The following is a 9,808-nucleotide window of genomic DNA, read 5'->3' on the forward strand; positions in this document are numbered from 1 at the left end:
CGCCGGCCTGATCACCCCCAATTGCCCTCCTCTCCTGGCCTGATCGCTCCTAACCATCTCTGCCTCAGCCCCGCCACCATGGCTTTGTCCAGAAGGATGTCCGGAAGTCCTCCCGGTCTAATTAGCACATTACCCTTTTATTAGTATAGATATAGATAATATATGTTACTTATGATAACACATAATAATTTATTATTGTAATTTTAGATAAAATATTTTTAAAATGCTTCAGTTTTAATTTCTAATATGGTAAGTAATGATAAATATAATTCACATAAACAAAAGCTATTTGAGTCTCAATAATTTGAGAGTATAGGTCCTAGTCAGTTAGCTCAATTGGTTAGAGCACTATCCATATATCTCAAGGTTGTGGGCTTGATCCCTGGTCAGGGCACATAAGAATCAATCAATCAATGCATAAACAAGTGGAACAACAAATCAATGTTTCTCTCTCTCTCTAAAAATCAATCATTTTTTTAAAATTAGGAGTAAAAAGTTTTAAATACCACTAAATGTGTAAAGCCTTTAAAGAAACTGCAGTAATATATTAAAGGACTGATTATATTTTATTATAAAAAATCAGCAACAAAAAGTACTGATGCACAGAACAATCTGAATGAATCTCTAGAGAATTATGTTGAATGAGAAAAGTCCAATCCCAGAAGTTTACATACTCTGATTCCATCCACATACATTGTTTTTAAATTTTTATTTTTCACTTACATTTTACATTCAATATTATTTTGTATTAGTGTCAGGGGTATAGCACAGTGGTTAGACATTCATATACTTTACAAAGTGATCCTCCCAATATTTCAAATACACACCTGGCACCATACATATAATTAAAATATTATTGACTATATATTACTGTACTTTACTCCCCCGTGACTATTTTGTAACCACCAATTTGTACTTCTTAATTCCTTCACCTTTTTCACCCAGTTCTCCAACTTCCCTCCCCTCTTGGCAACCATCAACCAGTCTGTTCTCTGCAACTATGTGCCTGTTTCTAGTTTGTTTGAAATGACAAAATTACAGAAATGGAGAACAGGCTAGTGTTGCTGTGGGAGGTGGAGAAAGCTAACGTGGGAGGGAGAGTGGGTGTAGCTGGAAAAGGGCAACAGGAGGGATCTTGTGGTGATGGAAATGTTCTGTATCTTGACTGTATCAATGTCAATATCATGGTTGTGATTTTGTAGTACAGTTTTGCAATGTTACCACTGGGGAAACTGGGGAAAGGTAACTGGGATCTCTCTGTATTATTTCTTACAGCTGCATGTTGAGTCTACAATTGTCTCAACATTTAAAAATTAATACTTAAAAAGTTATGAAAGAGAAATGAACAGAATATAACATGATTATATAAAAAATCTAGAAGCTATAAATTCTGCCTAGTAAGCTGATTCATGATATCTTCAGACTACTAATATTTTTGATATCTTAAGAATAAAAACTATTCCATAAAGCACCCATTATAATTGTTAATTTATTATAGTCCTACAACATGTCAGATGCTAGGTAAAGAGGATATAAAATGAACAGGAACCTACCCTCAAGGTGTGCACAGGGTAGTAGGGCTGACTGAATGGCAAAATGCTCAGAATGCAATTTGGAATGTGCAACAAAAGAAATACAAGGTTGAATGGGAGCATAACTTCATAGGAGTCAGGTAAGCTGCATGGAAAGTTGACAACTGAGCAGAATCCCTAAAGGGTAAAGAAGTTGTTGCAGGCAGAAAATAGAGAAGAAAATGCAAAATACACGGCAGGATTTTAAACAAGAGATTATTATATTTGTGTTTTATAAAGATATCTTATAATAGTTTGGAGGAGACAGCTGGAAGCTACTGTGTTAATCCAAAGAAAAACAGGGCATGTGAGATCTAAGGAAACAGTAGGGACAGAGAGAAGGAAACAATTAAAAGTGATGTTTTGGAGGGAGAATAGGACTTGCTGACCTAGAAGAGGGGTACCCAAACATTTTCTGTAAAGGATCAGAGAGTAAATACTTAGGCTTTGCAGGCCATATAGGGTCTCTGTCATAAATAAATATAAATTAAAAAATACACACACACACACACACACACACACACACACACACACACACACAGTATATATGCTTGTTTTAAATAACCACTCAAAAATGTAAAACCCATTCTTGGCTCATCTCAACTCATAGGTCTCTGGTCAGATTTGACCCAGTAGCTACAGCTTGCTGACCCCTGACCTAGGGGATAAGCAATAAAGAAGGAAGAGCCTGAGATGACATCCAGGTTTATGGCCTAACCTAGTGGATAGGCCGAGGTACCATTTACAAAGACTGAACACAGAATAAAGGCAACGGTTCTGAGATGTTGTTGAGAGGATGGTGAAAGAAGCAAGTCTAGTTTTAGATGGCCCTGGTGGAACTGTAAAATAGAGTGTTGGATATATAAAAATGGAGCTCAGAACAGAGCTCTGAGTAGGAGACAGAGATTTGGAAATCATCAGGATACAAAACAGTTAAAACTGTGTAAGTGGCTGACAGCCAAGGTGAGTGTCAAGTGAAAAAAAAGTTGGCTACAAACATGGGAAACACTAAGGTTGGAGGATGTGGGAGAGAGAAAGAAAGGAGTCTGTGAAGAAAACTAACAAAGAGGAAAGAGAGAGGCAGGTATGTTTTAAAATGCTAACGGACAGCAGAAAACCAGGTTGTGGGCCTTCATTTATTGCCCAGGAAAAAAATGCAAAAGCACAGATGTTCCAAAAGGACAGACAATCCCCATGATTCTGACTATAATTTCCAAGAGGCCAATTGTTATAAGGTCTCTTTCCCGAAACAAAGGTTTATTCCTCGGCCAAGTTATGCTACTGTTTCCTAACCTGACACCAGCCTACTCTCCTAAACCATGCATGGGAGTAGGAGCCAAGTGCTAGAGGAGAATGTTTATTAACCTCACTTCTGAAGTCTCCTTCCATGAATGGAGGTCCAGTTGTAACATCTCTGGCATTTCTTTGCCACTGAGATGATTCTATTTTGGGAAGAGAAGCAACTGATCTGGTGGGAAATTTTGGGAAAAATAAACAGTCCAGCCATGCTCTTTTTCCTTATACGAGTGAGCTTGCCAGTAGGAGGTGGGATGGGTGAAGGGTTTGTATACCACATATGCCTTCTCCAATCCAAGGCAATCCTACTATGACTAAGGCATAGGTCTGCCTAATTTTGGAATTCAGTAAGCAAGCCAATTTGGCTCTAATACTAAATTGCTTCCTTTACCTTAGCCTTTATCAATAATAAAGGTAATATCATGCCCTATCTGCTAAACCTTTAGGGTTTTTTCAATTTATTCAAAACCTGGATTGGGTAAAAAGGTACTATTTATCTCTTTCCCCTCCCTTCTAGATGATAACATCAGGTGTAGATAAATAACAATCTAACTTTAGATTAATCTAATTAATCTAATGTGATCCTAGTAAATTCAAGACTTAAAAAGAGGTTACATAAGCTCCCCATCTTTCTTTTAGATGGAGTTTCTTAGGTATTTTAATAATGAGAATGTTGTACCTCACATTTGTTTATAACATGAAGCAGGCAAGAGACTACCACCACAAGAGATATAATTACAGCTGAAATTAATTTCAAACATTTCATCCACTTTCAGATTGCAAGATTTTTGGAAAAACTTCCAAGAACTCTTAATATCATCAAACACAGTCAAGGAAATCATAGCACCATTCTATTCTTAAGAAAAACACATCTCCAAATGTCCTCCAAGTACTTAAATATAATCATAAATATTTATCTCTGATATTTTTAAAATACTTGAGAAGACAAATTATTTGAATAAGTAGATTTAGTAATTTCATGCAAAAATACTGCCCACACTACTTATTCTACTACACTGTACCATTTTTAGTCTCAGGAAGGAAAAACACACATTCTGTAGAAAAAGGAAGCAATCAAAATTGGAAAATGTTTAAAGAATGCCTCCCATCTGGGTTCTACCCATTTGAACTATGACCACATGGGACTCTATTAGAAAAATAAAATTGGTCCGGCCAGTGTGGCTCAGTGGTTGAACACTGACCCATGCACCAGGAGGTTACCGGCTTGATTCCTGGTCAGGGCACATGCCCGGGTTTTGAGCTTGATCCCTGGTGGGGGGCATGCAGGAGGCAGCCAATTGATGTTGATTCTCTCCCACTGATGTTTCTATATCTCTCTCCCTCTCCCTTCCTCTCTCTCTAAAAAAAAAAAAAAAATCAATAAAAGCATTTTTTATAGGAGTTTTTATATTTTTTATTGATTTCAGAGAGGAAGGGAGAGGGAGAGAAAGATAGAAGCATCAATGATGAGCAAGAATCATTGATCGCTGCTTCCTGCTTATGCCCTGACTGGGAATCGAACCCTGACCCGCATTCATAGTGCGATACTCAGCCACTGAGCCACGCCAGCCGGGCTAAAAACATTTTTTTTTAAGAAAAAAATAAAATAAAATTGCCCTGAAATAGTATGACAAGTGATTAGTCCTACAATGGGCTTCTCCACCAATCATGGTAGATACTGTCCAGAGCTAAGGACACATCTCTACTGCTTCTAACACCTACCACACATTAAGGATAAGGTTCTGCAGATTATGGTGTAACGACCATACTGAATGAATCTGGGTCCACACCAAATGTAGGTGGCTACAGACCAGGGTAGGCCAGGAAGAAAAGGACTTACCACGGGGTGGCAGGTGGACTGACCAGAGGAGGGTGCTCTACTAAATCTGTAAGCTAACTTGCAGGTACTCAGTCTTACTTGTCTCATTACACTACAAAGCACCCAACACAAAGCTTTACATAGCAAATGTTCAAGTAGTTGTCTGTTTAGTGGAACTAAGTGCGTGGCAGATGAAGCTGCATTTGGAGATTTTGTGGAATTTCCTTCTTCTGGATTATGTGTAAGAGTGTGGGATAATTTAGTAGAGGGAAGCCTAAAAGGATACATAAGCATTTTGTTCTGCCCAAATGAAAGCAAGGAATACCCTATGTGTCTTTATTTATTAGAGCTCACATGTAGAATGGTACATGTCTGAACACTGTTTGTATGCCACGAGAGTTCTTTGTTTCAACAGCACCCACTAGCCAAGACGCTGACACTGGGCATATTCTCAGACTCTCAACTGTCTCCTAGTGCTGCTCAGATCTGATTTAATCCTGTCCATGAAGAGTCACAGCATGAGGGGGCTGGATCAAGATACTCTATGAAAAGCAGCCACTTACATAAATGTTAATTCACGGAAGAAGGCTCTGGGACACCAAAATGTTTTCTATTATTTTAAATTCTGGCAACACAAAGAAGAACCAGCAACCAATATTTTAAGTAAACTAATTGTATAGACTTTCCAGCCTACAGAATTTATAAATTAAAACTCTGATTTTCCTTATCTGGGAAAGGGCAAGGTTGGAGAATGGAAGAGAGGAGATTCAGAAACAATGCAATAAATTGGAAGGTCCTTAGAAACAGAGCCTGCATTTTGTTCACTTCCTTATCTGTCAGAGGATCTAGCAGTAGTGCTTTACCACAGCATGCAGCAAATGTCTGCTGAATCAAATTGCTGCAAAAGCATTCCCAGCACACCACCAACCCAGAATGCCACAATGTTAGGAAGCCTCAACTCTCTCCTTAGCAAATGCTTTCAGTTCTGCTTACACATATAAAAACATATAAAATGTCTACAGGAAATATATATTAATTTCATAATATATGTTGAGAAATAAGAATCTCCTTTATTAAGGTGTATTTTTAAAAAGAGCCATATGCTCAGCAAAGTTTGAGGTAACTGTGGTCTTAGTCTAGAGGTAATATTTGTATATCCGCATGTGACAAACATCTTAGCTTCGAAAGACGCATGAGGATTATGAAATAAAATAGATCCAACTTTGTAATTTTAAAACGTTTTCGCTTTGTTTCTATAGACTTAATGAGGACAAATGAGAACTATCTTGTGTTGAAAGGAAAGGGCAAACTAAGCAGAGCAGTGTAACCAGGACTGTGTTGTTAAATTCTAAAGAGCAAACATCTGTAATGCTGTCATATGGCTGCATCCATAAATGTCTTTTCCTAAAGCACTAGTTAAACTAAAGGTTAAAATGGAAAGACAGATGAATCTTTTAAATAAACTTCCAGTTCTAGATGTATGTTAAATTTTATGAATTAAAAGACCTAGGTTCCAAGGGTCACAGAGAATTTGACTCTCATCTACTTACAACCATGTATTTTATATATATACTAGAGGCCCTGTGCATGAATTCGTGCACGGGTGGGGTCCAGCCGGCCCGCCCTGATGGAGGCCCATTGGGCCAGCCCTGCCCCCGATTGGGGTGGGGAGGCCGAAAAGGGGCTGGGCCAGCCAGAGGGAGGGGCCACCCCCTGATCGGCCAGTTGGCCGGCTGCAGTGCGCGTCATAGTGACCGGTCATTCTGGCGTTCCCGTCGCTTGGCTTTTATATATATAGACTAGAGGCCTGGTGCATGGATTCGTGCACATTGAAAGGAAATTAATTAGGTGGCTGGCAGGGCAGGATTGGGCAATATGGGCCAGACACGCCCTGGAGCCAACCTCCCGCAGTCCCTCCCTGGCTGGCCACACTTAGGGTGGCTCTGGGGCTCGAAGGGCGTCTATGGAGTGAGCGGGATCCCTCCAGCAGGTGGGGTCCCTCGGCCTGGCCTGCTGGGATTAGGCCAAAACCCCCACATCCCCCAAGAGGTCCTGGAGTACAAGAGGGCACTCTGCAAAATTGCTGTCACTCGGCAGCTCCTGCATTGAGCGTCTACCCCTGTTGGTCAGTGCACATCATACCTACTGGCCAGTTGCTTAGCCTTTTATATATATAGACTAGAGGCCTGATGCACGAAATTCGTGCAAGGGACTCGGCCCTCGCAGCCATGCGACTTGCCTCGGCCCTCAAAGCCCGGCTTCGTCTGGAACGTCCAGAAGGACGTTCCAGGTCATTTGGCTGTTGGTCTAATTAGCATATTACACTTCTATTATTACAGATTCTCTGTGAGGCTTTTCCTGGGAACCCCATTTTTCCCCCAGTGTTGCCATGACATTCTTTCCATATCTCTATTATCACTTAAATCAGCATATGATCAAATTTTAATTTCCTTTTTATTATAACTCAGTTCCTAATTAGACTGTGAGCTCTTTGTGGACAGATATTGGGTCATAGTCATTTTGCTATCCTCAGTATCTACTAAATAGTGAGCAGTAACTAAAAGTTTTATTGAGAGAATGAAGCCAAACTTCTGAGAATCTTGTTTTACAAATTTAAGGCTGCTGCCTGGCCGGTGTGGCTCAGTGGTTGAGTATCAACCCAGGTACCAAGAGGTCATTGGTTCGATTCCCAGTCAAAGGTACATGCCTGGGTTACAGGCTCTATCCCTGGTAGAGGGCGTGAAAGAGGCAGCCAATTGATGTTTCTATCTCTCCCTTCCTCTCCCTCTAAAAATCAATATGAACATATTTTAAAAAAACAAATTTGCCGAAACCGGTTTGGCTCAGTGGATAGAGCATCGGCCTGCGGACTGAAGGGTCCCAGGTTCGATTCCGGTCAAGGGCATGTACCTGAGTTGCGGGCACATCCCCAGTAGGAGATGTGCAGGAGGCAGCTGATCGATGTTTCTCTCTCATCGATGTTTCTAACTCTCTATCTCTCTCCCTTCCTCTCTGTAAAAAATCAATAAAATATATTTAAAAAAAACAAAAAAACAAATTTAAGGCTGTTCACTCAAAGTAAGTCTTCAAGTAACCCAAGGTATTGAAAAAAAAATTGTGTTTTTGTGTCAAATATCCACATATTGTTTGTCCATATCTTTATACTTTAGAATGTCAGCAACTATCTCATGCAGAATGATGTTTTGTATTTAATAAGTGCAAATATGTACTGATCCAGTTAATACAAATGTGTGTGTGAATGCTTAAAGAGTGAGAATTTACATATATATATTATACAGCACTATATAATATATATGTATGTATATATTATACATCACTACAAAACATAAAAGACAAATTCTATAAAGCTGTTTTTAAGATATGAAGGTTTTTTAAACAACATATACAGGAAAATCAGAGAACTTTCTCATTTTTACTCAGGACTTGGAAAATCATCTAGAGTTGATTTTCAGAAGTAATCAAAGAATCACGACACAGCACAACCCCGTCAAACTACTGAATTTTTCATTAAAAAAATCAGAGAACTTCATTCATAGAGGTGACACATTTCTATAACCAACTGCAAAAGATTCGACTTTACAACTAGTAGCAGGTGTCAACACAGAAGCTCAGTTGTTACTCTTTCTTGGAAATTAGATGATCCTTAAACTTATTAGCTTCACAATAAATAAAAAAACATGTAAAAAAAATTTTAATACCAGTATTTACCTGATATTTATATCTCTTAAAATAGTAATCATGAAAACAAGTTTAAGGGTAGTATCTTTAAAAAGACCAATATTTATCTAATATCCATATAATAACTTTTAAAATAACATTTATAGTTCATTTAAAGGTGGAGTATAATTTTGTAAAGGAGACCTGAATTTCTAGCCACAATTTCATAAAAGGTAATAGCGAGAAGACAAAAAAAGAATCTAAGCAATCTTTTATAAAGTAATCTCTTATAAAAACTCTTACAACCTGGAAAGGGGTTAAGAGTCTTATCCTCCCCTTACAGTCTCACCCCCAATTCACCCTCAAATAACTGTGACAAAGCAGTAGGCCAAGAGAAGGGGTCCAACAGTTCAGATGATGGACTTCACATGCAAATTCTCTTCCACCTTCAAATGTCTGGCTGGTAAGAGTATTACCAACCACATAACATGGCCTTAGTTTTCAGTAACAAAATGTCATTTAACATGTCATAACATACAGTAGAGATTTACTTTTACATTCAAGAGGGTGGCCATGATCTAGAATTTCCTTATAGGTGACATGTTTAATAACTCTCTTCACTATTTCAGTAATTAACATACCCCTTGGATAAGATACAAGAGCTCAACATTTAGCATACTCTGGGAGAGAGAAAAACAATAACCACATTCACTAAAAACTAAACTATCTTCATCACTATACTTTTTTTCTTGACTAATAAATAAGGAAAAAATGCCTTTGCGACATATGCTCAGCAAAGTTTGAGGTAAGTATGGTCTTATTCTAGGGTAATATTTGTATATCAGCATGGCAATCTTCATTAACACATTGCGGGCGGATCACGAGCATTCTCATGTTTTCATATTACACAGTGTTTTACATAAATGTTAAAGGCACGCCTTAAAATTAAATACCCATTGCATTTTGAAGTTACTTATGATATGTTATAACAAGCTAATATCTTTTTAAAGTATGATACTTTGTAAAACGTTTTTTGTACTCATTCAATAGAAACTTATCTGGCCACTAGGTAAAGCTAGCAATAAAACTACTGGTGCGCAATGTGTTAATATATATAATTCAAGATTTATTACAGATCCATTAAAAGTATAATTATAACATAGACCAAACATCCCTTTCTTCTTTTTTTCTAATAGAGTCTGACTACTTTTAGTGAAAACATATCTATAATAATAAAAGGGTAATATGCTAATTAGACTGGATGTCCTTCCGGACATCATTCTGGACGTCCTTCCTGACAAAGCTGGGGCTGGAGGGAAGCCAGCCTGGGTCCTGGGTGCATGCGGGAGGACCGACGGAAGCCAGCCCAGGTCCAGGGTGCCTGAGGGAAGCTGGTGTCAGCAGCCAGGGAAAGAAGGCCTACTCTTGCATGAATTTTCATGCA

The sequence above is a fragment of the Myotis brandtii genome, unplaced genomic scaffold (assembly GCF_000412655.1).
Source record: "Myotis brandtii unplaced genomic scaffold, ASM41265v1 scaffold29, whole genome shotgun sequence".
Taxonomy (NCBI): Eukaryota; Metazoa; Chordata; class Mammalia; order Chiroptera; family Vespertilionidae; genus Myotis; species Myotis brandtii.